Source organism: Berghia stephanieae, chromosome 2 (genome assembly GCF_034508935.2).
Source record: "Berghia stephanieae isolate SIO BIC M18660-M18661 chromosome 2, UCSD_Bste_1.3, whole genome shotgun sequence".
Classification (NCBI taxonomy): Eukaryota; Metazoa; Mollusca; class Gastropoda; order Nudibranchia; family Aeolidiidae; genus Berghia; species Berghia stephanieae.
This window is the reverse complement of record NC_088361.1, coordinates 21,365,512-21,375,511: the sequence shown is the minus strand read 5'-3', so window position 1 is coordinate 21,375,511 and position 10,000 is coordinate 21,365,512. Positions and strand designations below refer to the sequence as shown.

Here is a 10,000-nt window from a genome sequence, read left to right as displayed (position 1 = left end):
AACAAAGAAGGTAAGTAAACTAGATACGACAATTCTTTTCCTTAATTAAGTGGCAACTCATTTCTCGTCATTCTCACTCTAACTCTATCGACTAAGAAGAGTACACCACTCAAACATTTGTCAGTTCATATCTTTGCTTTTATGAGGTCTATTTTCATTTTGAAAAGTTCAAAGTGAACAACTAAATGACGCCGATTCAGTGGTGTATTTGGTCTATCTTCATGTGAATAAATATTTTATTATTGACTTTTCCAAAATTCCAATAGGTCATTCATTTGTATGATACACTATGTCGTGATCTATTTTTCCTTGATTTCAGCTGTCTCAGCTCTAAACTATACTTTTCTTTCTCAATAAATAATTCATTTTCTGTTTGCAATGTATTACAGAGATGTTGATTTACCACATGTAAAAATTTCAAAGTTGTATCTGAAGCTGTTTCTGAATTATACGTGATTATCCATTGGGATGCTGTGCTTTGGTCACATTTTTTCCTATTAAGCTATGTATAGAGATTTTCCACCACATAAACGGTCATAACTTTTTAACCAGTTGAGACAGAGCGATAATTTTTCACTCTAATTAATGTTTCACTCCCCTTTATTTTTCTACGCTAAATTAATACCCATGCCCATAGCCACTATTTTGAAAAATTCTTGCAAGTGCCTACTAAGAGGGTTGAACTTGAACCTGAACATGCTCCTTCTTCTTCTTCTACTAATAACTACAACTAGATAGGTACTACGCCTCTCCTGAATGATCGGAACCGTTTAAGAAACTAAATTACGGGTTCCACCGGCGCAGCTCTCTAGACTTCCAGTCCCACAGTGCCCAGTATGGGCGGGAGACCTTACCCCCGATGTTCCTTGAGCCTCGAGGTAGTTTCACTTTATAGTTGTTTTAGCTTTTGAACTGTGGATCTTTTGTCAAACGTTTTATTTTAATTTTTCAAATTTAGTAGCACTTTAAAGGTCTGCGTTAGGTATCGCTCTGCTGTACTGTACTGTAATTGTAAGAGCGTAAGAATAACATGGTAAAAGTACTGTAAAAGTATGCTGATGAAAATGATATTGACAATGAAATTATAATAAAAAGAAGAACAATAGAACTTATAAACAAATCAATAAAGAAGCTTTAAAAAAAATGAAATTTAAAAGAAGAAAAAACTGCCTCAAGAAGTGAAAAAAATTGTCCCTGTTGTTGAGATGTGAAGTGGACATAATCGTGTCTGTTAAGAATTAGAAGAAATGAAAGATGCCACTTTTTATTTTAAATGTAGATTGCACATTAGCAGAACACTAAAAAAAAAGTAAAGAAAGAAAATCCAATGTGGCAACTTGGTTGCTAGTGAAAAAAGTAAAATTACTCCGCTCAGCATTGCTGCTGGTGTGATGTCTAGTGTTAGTTAGGTGTCACTATATTAGAGTGATATCTTGTTACTTCATATTTTCATTTTAAAACCTGTAGAACAACTTGATTGATTTGTAAATTTCCTTATATGACCATTGTTTTAGTTTTCCGCAGCCATTATAATTCAATTTGAAATATTGAAAGGTACTGGAGAGGAGTCTTAGCGGGGTTTTTTTTTGTCTGTTAGTTTTAGTTATAGGTCATAGTGCAGGTCCAAGTGTTGGAAATGTACAAGGTTTTATTTTTTATTTTAAGGTTAGTTGAAGGAATACTTTCCTTAGCTCAAGGAACGTGCAGAAGACCTCCCTATTTACTACTTACTACTACTACCCAAGTACTAGTGCTAGACTACTTCTTCCGCCACCTCACTCCTAAACGGACTGACACCACAGGCAACTGATATTATTCTCTCTCTCTCTCTCTCTCTCTCTCTCTGAGTGTGTATCTGTCTGTCTATTTCTGCCCATCTCCCCTCTTTTTACTAATTAGTTTGTAGGTCTTTGGCAAATTCTCAAGAACAGCCAAGATATATGCGGCTGTGTGGCACTCACTTCCGGATTGGAAGGTCCTGGGGTCGAGCCTCGTCAAGGACTCACATTCTCTCACTGTACTCATGTGTATGATTTCCTATCCGCTAAGAGCGTTGTCTGTCAGAAGAAAAACATCGCCTAACGTTCTACTTGTTACGTGTTGCTGCTAGTCATGGATCCTTAGTAAAGTGCTTTGAGCATGTTTGGTGGATATTGCGGCTTATGAAAGCTCAATTCTTTTTTTAATATTTATATATATATATATATATATATAAAAAAGATGCAGGATGATGACGGGCATGCGCTACTTTATGATGTAGTATAAACCATTCCTAATATATGATTTTGCTAAATAGGCCTACACTCAAATTTTACGAGTGTATCTGGTGGCAAATATTAGACACTCGTTGCCACTGTGATTTTGATGAAACTTGGCTTATACACAGATACCTGAATTTTCCTAATACGGCTTCAAACATGCGATCTGAACTTCAATTTATAATGAAGTAATTTTTCGACAGCTTGATTGAATGTGACAAGATCCTTTTACTTAATACAATTCAATTTAGTGTGGTCTGTAGTTGTTTGCCTAATATTAGAATGCACAGAATTTGAATTTTTATTGACTTTAAATATTGAAAACAACATGCCTTTGGCTTTCCATTTGTGCCATTCCATTCAGCTTTTGACCTAGTCCCTGATTTGAGTACCACGTCACAAATTTAAGTTCTTCGAGAAAACTCTCGACTTACTTTCTTATTCTTCTAACGTACTGAACTGTAACACCTTTGTCTCAGTTGGAGAAAATATTGCAATTTTTAAACTTAATATTTAGGTATTTATGTTATGATCTTTTATATTATTCCGTGTTTTTCAGCTTCCATCATATCACCCTGAGGAAAGTTGGCTAATTTATGACTTTTGTGTCTATGAATGCAAGCAGGGCAAAAAGCAATTGACTTCAAGCAAAGGAGTTCGCCCTAACCAGAGGTAGGAGGTTGTTTTTGGACGGGGGCAGGAGGGTTTTTTTTACTTTTACATATTTAAAAAACATGAAAAGGTTATAATATTTCAGATAACTCGGAAGTAAATTATCACCATCAGCTTTTCTATCTTGATTGCCAAGACAATTTTAATAAAGCAATCAAACTGATTCTGAATTTTAAAACATCCAGAGGAAGAGGCAATGGGTGCCTATCTGCAGCTCATTTACAGTCTTCAGTGGGCGGGCTGCACGATGTAATGCAGCAAGACAATAGTTCATCTATTACCAGAACAGTTTTAAAAAGTGAAAGACTTGATTTGTTCAAAAAATCTGATTGCGCTGGATTAGTATTATTATTGAATGTCTTATTAAGATTTATTTTCAATTGCTCTATAATCTGCATGTTGAAATCCTTCACAATTGAGTTATGCAAGTGACAACGCTATTAATATTTTATCATACTATGTTGTGGATAATTTTATTATTTTGTAATAAAAAGTTTTTCTTACCATGCAGGACTCTGAAATTAATACTGGCTTCTGAGGGTTACAGGGGCTAATCACCCATGCGATAAATTGTAAGACTCATTCATTTTATACTTAATTTTCCATCGACATTTTGTCCCTACAGTTTTTCGCTGCCGAAAAATTTACACTTGACAGCAATTAATCGCAAATTCTATTTTAGTCGCAATTAGACTCAATTTTTTTTATAAATATGTATTATTTTTTCTTTTCTTGTTACTTTATATTTTCAGTACTTAATTGTCCCTCCCCCCTCCCACTATTGAGTGTAATATATAGTTCCATGTTGCTCCCTGTCTTTGTTATGGATTAAGATTGCTCATTTTTTTCCTGGTTCTTGCAGGGGTCTTTAGTTGGGATGCAGACAGTCAAATACAGTACCTTTCTTCTTGAGATGATTTTTTATACTGTAAATCATCTCTCTGTTATGTACTGTTATAGTTATAGGTTTTGAATATTATTGCATTATGTAAATGTTTTAGCAGGATCCTTTGCTTGTGTCTCGGTGAGACTTTGAGGTAATGTCAAAATTGGTACATCTTTGAGGTGCTCGTGAAATCTACTGTTCCCTATTGAATCAGTCACCATATCATCATCCTTTTTATAATGTTGTAAGCGCTATTAAGTCCTGTAAGACAATATAAGCAGATCTAGGTGGTGGTATTTTTTTGGGTCTTTTTTTTTTTTGTCTTTGTTTATTTTTTGTTCCAGATAAGGAATTTTAAGATTTGATGGTTGTCCATAGACTTTTTAAAATAAAATTTGACTTTGACTATGAGTACGGTGCAGTTATAAGTGCTTGATTTCTGAGGACTAATTATAAATGGTGACCACTCTATTGCGTTTTTGTATGCCATGAAAATGTTACAAAGACAATGAAGCGACATTTTTTGGGAATTCTGCAGTCATTCATTTAACCCTTGAATTTGATGAGCGCCTGTTGCATTTTAGTTCATTCAAGTATTTTAGAGTGACAAACACAACTCGTGCATTATGGGTTTATATGCAGATTTTTGTCTTTAAATTGTCAATAAAAAATAAAATGCTTTTTTTTGTTTTGTTAGCTGGCAGGTCTGAATTGAATGCTATTGCATACAATTTTGTACTTTTAATCTTTTTTCTTTTTACATTTAGCCATCCTCACTTTATCCGGAGAATCGCCTGCCCCTCGTGAATGAGACAGTGAAGGCTATGGCTAAAACAAAGGTGTCCACAACCCAACTTAGGCAATACATTCAATCAAGCCAAGGATAAAATGTATTGCCTAAAGATGTCGAAGATTTGCAGCGGAGATTGTTCAAGACTGATATTGACAGGACGGACGGTGAGACGGTACAAGGAATTACTGAGAGAGATAGAGGAGGAAGGAGGTGTAACAAAGTTCAGTGTGAATGAGGATGGTGGTTTTGAGTATTTGTTTTAAGTAACGGGAAGAATGAGGCGTGATTTGAGTGTTTTTTGTGATGTGTTTGTTATGGATGTAACATACAAGTAAATCGATATTTGTATCCACTTGTGAATATTATGTGCATAGATGATGAGGGTCATGGCGGGCGAAAGACTGGAAATCCATGACCAACCTGAAACTGACATTGTACCAGTATGACGTGTGACAAATACACAGGAAGGACTGTATCGAATTGTATCTTCAGTGACAAACAGGATCAATAGCTTGTTTCAAGTTATGGTAGAACATCAGTTTCTGCAAAGAATCTCCCAGTTGGAACAATTTTTGACTCTTGTCTCTGAAGATAAAGACTTTGACATTGTCGACATGACTGACTTAATACAGACAAATCCCCATTCTAACCCTCTTTCTGACTTTTCAGAGACACCAGACATTGTAAATGCACTACTGACCAGAGACCACAGACATTATAAATACACACTCTGCCCAGACAGAGACCACAGAAGTTATGGACACACAGACTGACCAGACAGAGACCGCAGACGTTATGGACACACAAACTGACCAGACAGAGAGACCACAGACGTTATGGACGCACAGACTGACCAGACAGGGACTCCAGATAACAGAGACATGCGACCATAAAGATGCCCTTGACACAACAGAGACAGTTAGACTGCGAAATTTTTCAAATGTGACTCTACACAGGAAATTTCATACAGAATTCCCTTAATACCTTTACTCATTGTCCATTCGTAAAATTTATTTTCATGTAATAAACCACCAAAAAAGTAAATTTTTAACGTGGGTGGGGGCTGTCACGTTACTGTAGAACGAGCTTAAGTCTCAATGGGATATTAGCTTTAGGCAACCACAAGTTGGTATTTTTCAAACCTGTTGCTATGCTATCTTGTAATGACAACGTCTCTCAGTCGCCAAACGTCACTAGCTATCCTTCACATAATGCAGGGTTGATTGTGTGAAGTACGTTTGGGGCCGGAAGATAGCAAGGCATAGTGCAGGCTACTGTACTGTGTCAGTCCGTGAACGGGTGACCAATTTATAGTACAGAGAAGGCAAATCTGTTCCTATATGTCCCAATAAAAATATAACACAGAGAAGGCCGAAACTGTGTTATACAGGTCGATACAGAATAAAACAAATATAACACAGGAGACCAAACACTGTGTTGTAGAATATCAAAATTTCAAAGGTGGTCGGTCAGTGACGAAATAAAAAGGGACATTATAAGTCGTAATATCACATCCCAATAAAAGAGTGTGATAGTAAAAAGGTGCCCGTTAACAATTGAGTCGGTCAAGTCTCTATCCAGATTCAAAAGGATAGTGCAAAGTCCTGTATGTAAAACAAATTTGAGAAGCATGGTTGTTCTCAATACTTGTTGGGTCGTGATCGGTATAGAGTGAAGTAGTGTTCATGATACACATCAGAGCAATGCTGTGTCAAGATTACAGAGGAGCAAGAAGACAAGATTTGTTTGTGTGTCTTTATATGTTACGGAATAGGTACATTTTGGTTGTCAAAACTTTCATTTTTATTTTGACATTTTCTTGATCTTTTACTTTTAAAATAAAATTATAATTTAATTTAATCAACAGACTTGTTTAATAATTTAAAGATATACTTTTGTGGGGACCTTTTGTAAAATCATTAGTCCGATTGTAGTTGTAATCTCTTTATATTCTAATGTCATAAAATCAGTGACACCACTGAATTCCTACCAGCACTTTTACTCACTGAGTCCCTACCACCAGCGCTATTACTCACCCAGTCCCTACCACCTGGGCGGGGTTCCTGACCTCCCATAGTGGGCAGGGGGGTTCATACTGTGTCTTCTTTCCCCTTATATCTGTTTTCCAACATGCTTTCTGTCTTTGTCTTGGAATGAGATTACTTGGTTTTGTCCTGGTCCTGGCTGAGAGGGAAGCAGTCGAATGTATAGTTAGTTTTGGGAGATGATATTTTTTTCATTGGAAATCATCTCTCTGTTATGTACTGTATTATGTTTTATTTACATATTATATTTGATTTGTTAACATTTGAGTGTATTCCTCTTAGTCGGGACCTGTGCTTGTGTCTGGATGAGACTTTTAGATGATCTTAAACTAAGTACTTTGATGGTGTGCTCTTGGTATCTACATCTGTTTCCCATTTGAACAAATTCCCCTTTGTCTTACCTTTTCTTGGGTGCTTTAATTGAATTCTATAACTTTTTACTATCCCATTTCTTCCTTTTTACTGGCGCTGATATGACCTTGATGTGTTGCAAGCACCGTAAAACCCTAAAAAACAAACAAACAAACAGTCCCTACCAGCAGCGCTTTTACTCATTGAGTCATAGAGCTTTTACTCACTGAGTCCCTACCACCAGTGCTATTACTGAGTTATAGAGCTTTTACTCACCGAGTCCCTACCACCAGCGCTATAACTCACCGAGTCCCTACCCAGCGCTTTTACCCTTCGAGTCCCTTCCACCAGCGCTTTTACTCACTGAGTCATAGAGCTTTTACTCACTGAGTCCCTACCACCAGTGCTTTTACTCTTCCGAGTCCCTACCACCAGCGCTTTTACTCACTGTCACTGTCCCTACCACCAGTGCTATTACCGAGTTATAGAGCTTTTACTCACTGAGTCCCTACCACCAGTGCTATAACTCACCGAGTCCCTACCACCAGCGCTTTTACTCACTGACACTGTCCCTACCACCAGTGCTATTACTGAGTTATAGAGCTTTTACTCACCGAGTCCCTACCACCAGCGCTATAACTCACCGAGTCCCTACCCAGCGCTTTTACTCTCCGAGTCCTTACCACCAGCGCTATAACTCACCGAGTCCCTACCACCAGCGCTTTTACTCACTGAGTCATAGAGCTTTTACTCACTGAGTCCCTACGACCAGCGCTATTACTCACTGAGTCCCTACCACCAGCGCTATTACAGAGTCATAGAGCTTTTACTCACTGAGCACCTACGACCAGCGTTATTACTCACCGAGTCCCTACCACCAGCGCTATTACTCAGCGAGTCATAGAGCTTTTACTCATCGAGTCCCTATGACCAGCGCTTTTATTCACTGAGTCCCTACCACCAGCGCTTTTACTCGTTGAATCCCTATCACCAGCACTTTTACTCGCCGAGTTCCTACCACATGGCTATTACTGAGTCCCTAACACCAGCGCTAATACTATTAGCCACCAAATCCCTACCACCAGGGGGACAATATAAGCTCAAATTAGACCCCAAAAATTCTTACAGTGATGCAGAAAAAAACAACGAACAGATCTCTTTCAAATTTACACAAAATGTTTCTTACAACAAGATGGATAGGTTTAGCAATAGTCTTGAAAATAAATTTTTCACAATTTTTTTTCGATTTCTTAGTGAAAATTTGGTGTGACTGACATGACAGGAAAAAAAAATTGATTTAAAAATTCATAAAACTGCTAAATTTTTGTTTAGCCCAAAACCCAACCATCATGATGCAAAACACATCATAAGAAAAATTCTGACCAAATTTGAAGACAATCTGATGGGAAACAATCCAGATGTGAATGTTAGAAAATCAGAGAATGACGCACAATGAAATTTTGAGAAAATGAAAAATTTGTCTTTAATTTGATAATAAAGCTAATTATGCAGACAAAGGCCAACATTCATCAAGTATAACCAATATGGAACAAGAAAACAGTAATATTTTATAAATTGATCAAATTCTGAAAAAAATTATAAACGATTCGCTAACCCATACCTCTAAGAAAAAAAATTGCGAAATAATTTAATATCTGCTGTTATTCACCAAAAAATTACTTTAGTGGTCAAATATGCTTTATAGTTCTAAAATTCTTTAATTATATCTCATGAACGAATAATGTAATGTATAATTTGATGCTAAACACCAAAAATAACTGAATTTAAAAAACAACTTTTTTAAGGGGCAACATAAGCTAAAATTAGACGTAAAACCCTAAAATTTCTAACATAGATGCACCAAAAACTAGCATATAAATTTCTTTCAAATTTAAACACAATGTTTCTTTCATAAATAGCTATATCATGAAAACTCTTGGAATAATTTTTTAGAATTTTTATTTGATTTCAACTGAAAATTTAGCGCGGATCGACAGGAACAAATGAATTTTAAAATTTATAAAATTGCTAAATTTTAATTTACCTCCAAACACTTACATCATGATGTTTTTTTTTGTTTGTTTGTTGCTTTAGGTCTCTTCCAACACAATTGAGGTTATATGAGAGACCGCTGAAACAAAAAAACAAGCAATCTAACAAAAATAGTACAAATGTCAATCAAAATCATAACCTAAAGATATCATAAGCTAAATTATAAATAACCAAGAACAAACAGGCAGAGGATTTACAGGAAAAAAAGTATCCCCTGTCAAAAATACAATCACAAACCAAAGAAGCAGGATAGGCTAGTAAAGAGAAGAAGAAACGACATCACTATCGGATCGTACACCCATGCGAACATCATAGGTATATGATTCAAGGGTGATGCTCCCATCCAACCACCTGCACATCATGATGTAAAACACATCATAGAGAAAAGATTCTGAATAAATTTGAAGATAATTTAAAGGAAAATGATTGAGGTAGGATTGCTAGAAAATCAGACAAATGCCATAAAACAGACATTTGAGAAAGCGCAAGCTTTTTCTATAATTTGACATAAAGTTAAAAGGCTGATTTTGCAGACAACTAAAAGAAATGATCCATCAAACTTTCAAAATATGACCGTAATAGGACAAGAAAACGAAAATTTTGTAGATTGATCTAAGTCTAAAAAAAATTATAATCGGTTCACTAACCCATACCCCTTAGATAAAAAAAAAATGCTGTAAAATTGATTTTTTTACGCCCAGAGATAAAATAATTTTGTGGTCAAATATGATGTCATACCTTATGAATTCATCATTATAATCACAAAACCTAATTATTTACTGTATACAATAGGTTATACAGATGATTTCTAGATATATTAAATGATTTTTCAAAATATGATATGGCACGCTATCCTCATTTTTCATTTTTTTATTCTACTTGAGAAACAAGTCGTATAAAATTAGATATCTAGTCAAGTTGAACTGCAAAATCAATTCTATTT

At 35.8% G+C, this 10,000-nt stretch overlaps 1 protein-coding gene and 2 long non-coding RNA genes across 3 annotated transcripts in view; 1 reads left to right on the top strand and 2 right to left on the bottom strand.

The window, feature by feature from the left end:
* The window catches only part of LOC144964494 (uncharacterized), a 3,767-nt gene extending 264 nt beyond the window's left edge, over positions 1 to 3,503 (top strand). The window contains exons 1-3 of the long non-coding RNA XR_013643855.1: positions 1 to 10; positions 2,818 to 2,930; positions 3,442 to 3,503. The exon at positions 1 to 10 is cut by the window's left edge and continues 264 nt beyond it. This is a non-coding gene — a long non-coding RNA (uncharacterized LOC144964494). The remainder of the gene's footprint in view (positions 11 to 2,817; positions 2,931 to 3,441) is intronic.
* Positions 1 to 10,000, bottom strand: part of LOC144963897 (myeloperoxidase-like) — a gene marked incomplete at its 3' end in the record, with an annotated part of 30,861 nt that overhangs the window by 3,160 nt on the left and 17,701 nt on the right. The window lies entirely within an intron of this gene.
* The window catches only part of LOC144964477 (uncharacterized), a 3,470-nt gene continuing 1,928 nt past the window's right edge, over positions 8,459 to 10,000 (bottom strand). Inside the window, exon 3 of the long non-coding RNA XR_013643851.1 lies at positions 8,459 to 10,000. This exon is cut by the window's right edge and continues 163 nt beyond it. This is a non-coding gene — a long non-coding RNA (uncharacterized LOC144964477).